Genomic DNA, 11,056 nt, shown 5'->3' with positions numbered 1-11,056 from the left:
AACCATTTAAAAACTCAAGTTTCGGCATTAGTTTGGACCTGACTCGGAGTCTAATAGGTGAACACGATGATAATATAGCATGTCATCATATTAGCGACGCATAACGTAAGCAGACATGGAAGAGTGCGACCTCTCTTGCGTACCTGTGTAGTCCTAAAGGTCATCTGCTCAGTTGATGATGGTAATGCAGTTGTCGTGGCTGCCGGCGGCGGGGAAGAAGATCTGAGGCAGCGAAATACAGTCTGGAGAGTGGATCCCTGCTGTGGTGAACCCTTCTGTCCTTGGAGCAGCTGAGCTGGTGTGGAACACAGCGCCGCAGGAGCAGGACAAACCACACAAGGTTTTCTTTGACACATATCTGTAACAGAAGTAATTGAGTAAGGGCTTGTTTGAATTTGAGGATTCTAACAATGTAGGGATAGGAAATAGACAGGAATAGGATAGGAATGCATGTGCAAAACAGGGAATTTAAAAACACATGATTTCTGCCAATCTCGGTGTTTAATTCACAACAATTGGAAGATCACAGGATGCAAAAAAGCATGGTGAGATTAAGTCAAACCACAAGAAAATGTACGGTTATAATGCTATTATGCTACTATCTCTTAGTCTTGTGCTTGATGAATAGGAATATGAAAAGGAGAGAAGTGGAAATTAGAATTCCTACGGTTTTTCTTTCAAGGAGAAACTAAACGAACAAATCCTACAGTTTTCCTTTGCTCCATTCCTTTGCACCAAATTCATGAAAAGTTGTACCATAGGAAACTTTCCAATTCCTATGTTTTTCATTCAGTTTTCCTTTCAAACATTGGCGATTCTAGTAGGCAGGCCTGAGCAAGAGAAATCCTACACTAAAAAAATGTTTTTATGCTACTTCTATTACTTTGGACCCAGGCCACTGCCATACTAGCTCAACTCCTAGGCCCATCGACAAATGCATAGCTCAAGCGTGTAAATAATGATGGCATTCAAGAGAGTCCATCATGGATAGCTAAGTTTCCTGGTACCTCACTGCTTGTCATATAGTAGGATAAAATAATCATATTTTCTATTACTACGAGTGCTCAGTGGACAATATATATATAACATGTAGAGTCAAAAAGAAGTGTACAACCTCTTTGGTGAAGCCATGTCGATCTCAGCATGATTGGGTTGGCCGGTGAGGATGCTCCGGCTGACTTTGCTGTTGGAGGAGGGGGAGAAGATCTTAGGCATCTGGAGATGGAGCCCGAGGTACTGCTCCGCTGTGATGGAGGGTTTCTTCGTTGGAGCAGCTCCGGTGAGTTGTACGATGCCGAGGCTGAAGGAGGACAAGAGAGACAATGAACAACGTTAACCTGAGTGGAATTCTAATAGCATCTCCAATACATGACGTAAAATACATAACCACAAAGTGCTAGATGTAAAATACATCAGCCGCTCATCTCTGAACTTAACTGTTGAAACTGAACTTAACTGTCAAAACTGAACTTAACTGTCGAAAGTGAATTTTGCTGTCGAAACTGAATTTTGCTGTCGAAACTGAACGCACTAGCAAGGTGAGGCTACACGTCGGTCGACTAAATTTTTCATCTCTGGTCAGTCGATTTTGCAGCCGTTGGATACGAAATCAAGGACCTGCGGTTCATCTTCAACCTCCACCCCCCTGAGCCGCCAGCCACCACCGACCAAACTGCAGCCCCCCGCCGCCCGCGGCCAGCGGTGCGCCGCCCCGCCCGCCCCAAAAACACTCCCCACCGCTGGTCCCAGCCGCCCAGGTCATCCCTCTAGGCCCCCCTGTGCCGAGCTTTTTCTCCGGCGATCCCCACACCACCACCCCACCAACGCCCCGCCACCGTGGGCGACAACCGCCCCCATCCTGAACCCTAAGATAGATAGTGGGGTACCTCTCCGCCGAGCCCCCCTCCCCGATGTGGCTGGTTCTTCCTTCACCCCGGCGAGCCCTCCCCCACACCCCCTGAAAATTGACTGACCCAAAAGTCGATTCAGTCGACTGAAGTGTAGCTAAATCGGAGCAGCATCGCAAGCAAGAGCAAGAGCGAGAGCAGCAGCGCGAGCAAGAGCAATAGCAAGAGTAGACCAGGCATGGGACCGAGAGCAAGAGCAGAGCAGCAGCGCGAGCGAGAGCTAAAGAAGTAGCAACTCCTACTAATGTGGACATCGCCGCCGAGGGAGCGACGCCGTGGAGGAAGTGGCCGGCGATGCCGCCGTGAATGGAGTCGCGCCATGAGAGATCGAATCAAGAAGAAAATACAGCGATTAGTGTACAACCTCTTTGGTGGCGGTGATTAGGCCGCAGCTTCATCCGAGGAAACAGTGATGATGATGCTCTTCCGGTGGTGCAAGTGAAGACGGCGGTGTGGGAATGGAGGTTGCGTGAAGGACGAGGGGAACGTCGGCGCAGCTCCTTGGAGGTGGAGGACGGGGTGGCTAAACTGTCGGGACGATGAGATCGACGACGGATCCTCATCCGGTACGGTGGATGAGGGACGCCGAGGTGTTGTTGTGGACGACGTCGTCGAGAAGAGGCTCCGACTGGGTGGTGGATGTAGCAGGGTGTGGGGTTTCGTCGCGAGTTTTCGCGGCCTCGGTGTACGAATGGGTGGGCAGACGGGATGGCAGTGGGGAACCATGGCTTAGAGACGCGCTTGTCCGAAATGTGGGGTAAGTTATGAAAGTACCCCCACCGATTTGAGGCGGTTCTTTCGGTTCAGGGGTACCACGGGCATTTCACGTGTCGGGATTTCACAGGAGGTGGGAGTTTTCGCACGCGTTATAATTTCGGAATAGTAAGGCGCGGGTTGAGATGGAGGGAGTTGTCAGAGCACAATGAGACAAAGATATATCTTAAATATTTCGGGCTAACAAGGCGCGGGTTGAAGAGGCGGGAGTTTCGTAGCACGATAGACAGAGACGCTAGCTTCAATTTTCGGCATAACAAGGCACGGCTTGAAATTTCGGGAGAACAAGCTTAACATGTACCCCAAAAAACACAATTTGGACCTCAACACGCACAACACACACACAAACACCATTTAGACTAGAATAAGGTACACGTGCATTGCACGCATGAGATTTGGCAACCAAATTATGAATAAATACCACATTATAGCATGCAAGCTTTGAGTCATATATGCATGATTTAGATGTTCGTTTAATTCTTATAGTTCATTTCATTCAAAATCATCTAGATTTTATAAGAAAGCTAATCTATTTTAAGATTCATGGAATTGTGCGTTGTAAGACATAAAGTAAGAACAAATAATGGCAAATCATGTAGAAAAACATTTGGGCAATTGTGATACAGAAGATTCTAGCACAAATAAGAAGTGCTTGTGTTTTGATGTTTGTGCATTATGCTTAAGTTCAACCATGGAGTCTTCTAGATTATACATGTGGCGAAATCTGGTGGAATCTAGATGATATCCAACGGCCAATAGTGCTCAAGTTTTCCATCTTTGGACCATCGGATTCGCCTCATCCAATGACCATCCTTCAAAGTTAAAGTTACCCGCACACAATATAAAAAAATATAAAATATAATATATATATAGGGGTATAGATATTGATATGTGATGCGAAGCCGCCCATCATCTCCAATTAGAATAGTGTGTCCATACACGGATGCGACGTGGCCAAATGATGTCTGCCATCGGTATCTCAAATTCAAATCAGTCTGACCTTGTTCAATGTGTATACATTACAACATGCTCGTTTCCAAACCACACTGTGCAGATCTCCGCTATATTCATGCATGCATGGGTTTCAAACATCAGGATCTCTTATTCAAATATTTGAATTCAACTTTACATTCATTATGACCTCACCTATTCTTTTACACTCACACAATAGTCTTCTCTTTATAATTGTACCACTAACTTTCTCTCATGCATGCATGCACACACACTACCAGTCGGCATTATCCATCGCACGCATGCAATCTTTTTCTTCAGGTCGGTCTCCCATGAAGGCACACACCCAAACACATACCCCTCTCCATCATATCGGGCATTCTTTATCTCTCACGCGTGCATGCGCAACGATCGATGTTCCTCTATGTATATGTGTATATAGCTAGGTCTTTCATAGTTTTCCACACAAACCGATCAATCGATATATCCATTGAGGTCTCACCCTCTTTCCCACGTCCACATCGATCAATCTATACCTCTCTATATAGGATTAACATATATAGCTAATACACCCACATTAATTATATATCCAACGTCCCCCTCTCATCATCCATGCCTTCCACTTCATCTCTCAAACGCGTGCACAATGGCGAAGACAGGGGCAGTAAGGGCCCTGCCCCCCCCCCAACATCACTATATATCGAGGCTAATATGAATGTGATCATTTGACAATTGCTGCTAAAAAAGGTTTAATTTCATGAATTGACCCTCCTCATAAAGGATTAGCAATGCTTGGCCCCCTAACTCATTTATTTTTCATGGCTCCACCACTGCGTGCAACAGCTCATGTGTTCACCCCCTCTCTCTAAATATTGATCTCGCACTTGTGCATTCCTTCATAGTCTCCCTCCACTCGGCCCCTCGCACCATCTTCTAACCCCCCACCGGATTTTGCCACATGTACAATCTAGCAGACTCCATGGTCGAACTTAAGCATAATGCACAAACCTCAAAACAACAGTGGTTCTCTTTTAATTTGTTCTAGAATCTTCGGTATCATAACTGCCCAAACTTTTTTTCTAGTTGAATTGACATTATTTGTTTTTTACTTTATGCTTTACAACGCACGATTCCATGAATCATAAAATAGATTAAGGGCTTCTTTGATTCAAAGGATTCTCAAAGGAATTTTGGAGGATTCTAATCATTAGGAATTTTTCCTATCTTGGTTGTTTGATTCAAAGGATTGTAAACCGTAGGAATTTTTCCATATGATTTATTTGCACTAGATTTCATAGGAAACATCCCATCCACTCAAACCTCTTTGAAATAATTCTGCGCTTTTTCCATGCACAATCAAACACTCATACAATCCTGTACGATTCAAGATGACATTCCACTATAATCCCATGTTTTTCCTATTCCCGCGTTCTTAGCTTTTTTATAAAAACTAAGAGGGTGCTTGGATCCAAGGGACTTATTTTACTCTGACTAAAAAAAGTCTCTTTAAGAGACTAAAGTTCCAAGCACCCCTGACTAAAGAGGGGCTAAAACTAGTCTTGAGACTAATTTTTTTAGTCAGGGGTACCCCTACTAAAATGTGGATTAGACCTCTCTCTCCTCATTTAAGTCCTCTCCTTTAACACGGGCAAGTTCTGGATTGGAGGGTTTGGAGGATAATAAATGCTCATTAACTTGATTTTAGTCTCCTTAGTATTTGGATCCAAGCATGGATGAGGCTAGCATGTTTTAGTCTCACTACTTTTAGTCATGGGACTAAAACGTATCCAAGCACTCTCTAATTGAGTTTGAATGAGATGAACTATAAGAATTAAATGAAGGGCTACATTAGGCATATATGACTCAGAGCTTACATGCTATAGTGTGGTATTTATTCATAATTTGATTGCAAAATCTGATGCATGCAATGCACGTGTACCTTACTAGTACTTCGAGTATGTGCAAAACACGTAAATTAGAATACTAATGGCATGCTACATAGTGTCCTCCCTGAGCCATACTGGCGGTACATGCACGAAGCGAAGATGTGCATGCAAGCCACGCACGCACTCATTCCCTCGCACGCACACGCGGGTACACGGGCGGATGCAATTTTGTACCAAGATCCACCCCATGTGATAATTTGACGCGTGTAAAGTCGTTCACTTCATTGATGGTCAATTAATACAGTGCATGCAAATTGAGTGGACGTGAGGGCGGAAGAAAGACATTATTACTCCACTGCGTGCATGCGAGTAGTTAAATTGTGGGTTGCTAAGTAGTACTTCCATTGGTCTCCTACGTATTTTGTGCCAATTTTTGACAGTAACATAAAATTTACGCATTTGAGAAGTGTACTACTTGAAATTTATGTTCCGCTAAACTCATCGGGAGCCGTTTCGGGCCTCAAAACCAAAACCATCAATAAATCTTTACCTTGTTCCCATCACATTCGAAAGCTTGCTCACACCTACTAGTACGTACCAAACTTGAACGTGTTCCCACTATGCAGGTATTAGTACTAGTGCTAGTACTTAGGTTATAAAAAGGGGAACTACCTAACCGAAAATTACTCTACCTTTCCTCCTTATAAGTGCTTCTTCTTCGTCCGTCGTTGCCATGGCCGGTGAGCAGAGCTCTAGGTCGAGAACTACTCGTAACAAGGGAGCGGCAACCAAGGCTGCGGAAAAAAAGAGGGCTCGCCGCCACGCAGAGACCTTGAACGATCTCTCACGGGCAGGCGATGGCTCCCAGGAGCGCCCTAGCCGCAGAGGCGAACATGCCGAGCCGGCGGAGCTGGAGTCGTTATCCCTCGACAGCATGCCCGATCAGCTCAATAAGCACCTCAATAAGCAGAAGGAGTTCATCAAAGGCTTGATGGAGTTGCTGAAGGAGAGCCTCGACGACATGCCCGCTGAGCTCAATCAGCAGGTGGAGTTGGCCGCCGGCTTGGTGATGGTGCTGTAGAAGAGCATTGTCTCGGAGAAGAAGGCGACCGGCGAAATCCCGCGACTTCAGGAGGACAAGGCGAAGCTCTGCCACGAGATCGACCTATTGAAGGAGAAGAATGCCGGCTGGAAGAAGCTGCATGAGAATAGTAGTTCCTCGATGAAGATGTTGCACGCCCTTGTCATGGAACAGAAGGAGGAGTTGGCGAAGCTCCGCATTGAGCACCTGGCTGCTGTCAAGGTACATAATGCGGCCGTAGAACAGATGATGAAGGCTCGCATCGAGAAATCCCGCGTCATGGACAAAATGAAGAAGATGGCGGAGGAGACGCGCAAGGATATGGAGGTCGTGGAGGAGATGAAGAAGCAGTTATTACTCCGCGGCGAATTAGATCATTTGGGGTGATAATCTTCCTTCTTCTTTTGCTATTGTATTTCATCTTTTGCTTCGGGTGTTTCGCCGCACGTGTCACGTTCTCTGCGAGGCATGAATAGTACAATGGTTTTTTTGAGGGAATGAACAGAATAATGCTAACAATGAGATGACTAGCAAATTAGATCATTTTTATAGCCATATGGCACTGGGCTGCCGTGTTTCATGCTCCTCCGTCGCAATACTACGCCAGTGGAAAACTTGAGTATACTGCATGGTTCTTTGCTCCTCCTCGATCTGGTCGTCGGCGCATTTATACGGGCAGTCAAATCACAAGGCCCCGCCTTCCAGCAGTAATTTGCCGTCAAATCACAAAGGCCCTCACTTCTAGTGAAACTGACCAAGCTAGACTGCCCCGCCCTCTAGCCTTTTAGAAAATTTATACTTTTGTACAGAAGTAGTATCGATGGATTGCGCCATGGAGAAAAACTTGAAATTAAAAAAAGGTGGTACATATAGAGAGCGCTGGTCCCCAAATTATGCATATAGTACTATTAAAAAGGCTAGTCACAATAATGGTGTCCAGCACAACCCACCCCTCAAATAAAACTAAGCACCCTGGAATTCTTTGACAAAACTAAGCACCCTGAAATTCTTTGACAACTAAACTACTGGCTATATGATGTTGTCCATATATATTGTACGTATATAATGTGAAGAAAGGAGTGGTAGTACCATACCAACTAAAAGATGAAATGTAAGAAATACTAGTATGTACGTACTGAAGAGTTAAAGTAACAAGAAAAACATAACATAGTTCTGCTGGCGGCTCAGCACAACACACCCCTCCAATTAAATTAAGCACACCTGAAATTAAACTTTGCAACTAGCCCGGTAGACACTGCATTAGAACCACCATGAACAATGATACTACCACCTTACTCGGAGTCCTCATCCACGTCCTCGACTTCGTCCTTGTCCCTCTTCCTCTTGGCCGATACTTCTTTGCTTGAACCGCCAACTTGGCTGTTGCTCTTCATCCAAACCTTGTAGATATTGAAACAAAGGTAGCCATCCATTGCAGCGTAGTGGATGTGGTCTATATCTAGTACATTCCACTGCCATGCATGACGATGAAACGTGGATGGAGGTTTCTCCAGTTTACCGTACGAAGGATGAACCATGGCTCCTGCCAGGGTCAGCATTGAAGGCTGACGAGAGGACACCAGCTGATTCTTTTAGAGGTCGAAGGTGTTGCCTACAATGAGGCCTATCCGACGCAGGACTTCTTTGTCATTACCAAAGTCTACAGTAACGAATTTGACTAGTTTTCTCTCCAGGAATTCCTTAAAATCCTGGAACTCAACGTCGGCATGGCATATGTGGTAGACCAATCATAAGTCATGTACGCAAACCTGGATCATGGCGGGCTTCTTCCTCTCTTCGTCCTTTAGATCCTTCTCTCTTCAAAGGACTATGGTGTACTCAACATCTAGCCCAGCGACCCACTCATCATCTCAGTCTTCAAACATGCGTCTGAAGCGAGAAAGGCATCCTTTCACCGTCACGGAAGAACGGGTGTAGATGACATCAAACTCATTGCCGGTGATGGTTCTGACCTTGTACTCACCGCCGATCGGGGAGATTTGGGACGCCATGGATTTGGGAGGAGGGTTAGGATTAGTGGGACTGCCGTAATGTGAATGGACGGGACGACTAGGAGCAAACCGTCGTAGTATTAAAGGACATGCGGGGACGAGTAGGAGCGAACTGCCAGCGCGCGAACGACAGGGTAGTGGCTTTCCATTCTCCCATGATACGGGCTTCCGAGAGCCCTAGGATCTAAGATCAAACGGTTGCATGGCGTGATTTTAGACCTATGGGTGAATATCCTATCCTAGAGGGTTATTCTGCAAATTTTCAGCAACTTAGCATGCGACCATTTGAACTCAGATCCAAGGGCTACCAGAAGCCCGTATCATGGTCGCGCCTACCACGACCGTCGCGTCGCTCGCGTGGTCGCGCCCTTGGATATTTAACACGGTGCGTTAGGCTATCTGATGTTGGCATGCCATACATAGTCATCACTTAGTCACTCATACTACAACAAGGTTGGCTATAAGTTTAATTTTTTACTCCTCTCTATCTCTTTCTTCGTACTCCCTCTGTCTGATAATATAAGAACATTTTTGACACTAGTGTAGTGCCAAAAACGTTCTTATAATATGGGACACAGGGTGCCGGGGAATCTGATCCACGAACACCTATGGGGCCGGTGGATCGGGCCCCTTTCGGTTCGGCGGGGGGGGGGGGGGGCGGAGGTCGCACGAAGAGCGGATCGAGGCGAAGCACATGAGCGGTTTACCCAGCTTCGGAGCTCTCTGGAGAGATAATACTCCTACTGCTGTATGTCTGAGTGTATTGAGTTCTTGCTCGGGAGCGCTGAGTGCTACAGTACACCCTAGCTGCTAACGAGACCGAGTGTGAGTGTTTTTTGGCTTCGAACCCCCCTCTACGTTGCGCATGGGCCTCCTTTTATATGCTCAAGGGGTCACCGACAGGTGGCAACATAGACAAAGGTAAAAATGGAAAAGGAATTGCGGTTGGTACAACTACTTGTACAGTGTATAATACCTAACCCTGACGGCAGGGGAAAAAAGCATTAAATGCCCGTCTGTGTCGCCCAAACAGTGCATAAAAAGGACCGTCAGGGGCGCCACCGCTTTCCACGATGGCAATCTTGTCATCTCCGCTTGCCACCGCGCACCGCTGACTGCACAGCCTCTTGACACGCGCGCCTGGAAAGGTCCCAGGGCGACACGTGAGTGGATGTGCTGGAGCATGGGTACAGAGTGGTAGCTTGTCGCGGCAAGCGCATTGCCGCGGTCGTTGTCTTGTCGCGCCTGGAAGCTTGTCGCTCACTGGGCCTTGCCGGGACGCGTGGCGCGTCGCGGCAAGTCCCTTGAGATGCCTCGGTTGGCCTTCCCGGCAAGCTCCTCTTGCCGGGGCCTTGTCTCCTTGGCTTGAGTACTTTGTTCTTGAATGGCTCCAAAGGCACCACGGAGGACCTTGGCGGTCACCCGGCAAGCCTTGCCGCTGGGTGCTGCGACTACCCGTGCACAAGTTCAGGATACTAGGGTACCCCTACTCCAATACACCGACAGGAGCCCCCGGGCCTGGGCCATACACGGTGCCGAGCGCTGTTGGGCCAGGCCCCAAATAGGGCACGGGCACGCGTGGCCGGGGTTACGCCGTATCTTACTCCGTATCCACCGCGCCCTCCCCTAACGGCACGCGTTGAATGTGGCATCATGGGAGAGATCGTGGGTGGTTTCTTTATTCGGAAAAACGGAACGTCCGCCCCCCTCCCCCTTTATAAGTAGGGGAAACAGGGGCAGTTCGCCCATCTCGCCAGTTGCTAATCCAATCTCAGGAATCTCCGCCGCTCCCCCCTTCCTTCCCAGAGCAGAAAGAGAGCAACGCTCTGCCCCCCATCGCCACCAGCACCACCAACGCCGTCGATCTCCCCCACCACCTCCGCCATGGCTCCGAAAGCCGGCAAGGGGAAGGCCGTGAAGACGACAGAGGCGCAGTGGCTCGCGGCGCTGCGAAAGGAGCGGACAACCTTCCCCCCCAAGCTCGCCACGAAGGAGCTGAGGGAGTACTACTACCTCTACTGGTCGACGGAGACGCGAGCGCATCCGCGCATGAAGGTACTCTCCGCCGCCGCTTCGGAATGAGCTCCGAATGGATATCCCTTCTTCGCGTTGTTCTTCTACTGTGGGCTCTGCCCGCCTTTCTCTGAATTTTTCTGCGACATTATGAACACCTACGCGTTCCACCTCCTTGACTTCACCCCCAATGTCGTTCTGACAATGGCAGTTTTCGCACATCTCTGCGAAAACTTTGTCGGAGTCCATCCAAATGTGGCCCTTTTCTGCCACTTCTTTATGCCCCGGGTTGAGAGAGGGGAGCCTCTATCCGGCGGAATCGCCTGGATCTCGAGAGCCGGCAATAAGGAAGCTTATCTGGAGGGAGAGCTCCGTGGCAAGTGGGAGGAATGGAGAGCAGACTGGTGCTGGATTGTCGAGGAGAACCCGCAG

The sequence above is a fragment of the Triticum aestivum genome, chromosome 2B (genome assembly GCF_018294505.1).
Source record: "Triticum aestivum cultivar Chinese Spring chromosome 2B, IWGSC CS RefSeq v2.1, whole genome shotgun sequence".
Taxonomy (NCBI): Eukaryota; Viridiplantae; Streptophyta; class Magnoliopsida; order Poales; family Poaceae; genus Triticum; species Triticum aestivum.
Note: the sequence above shows the minus strand (reverse complement) of the source record.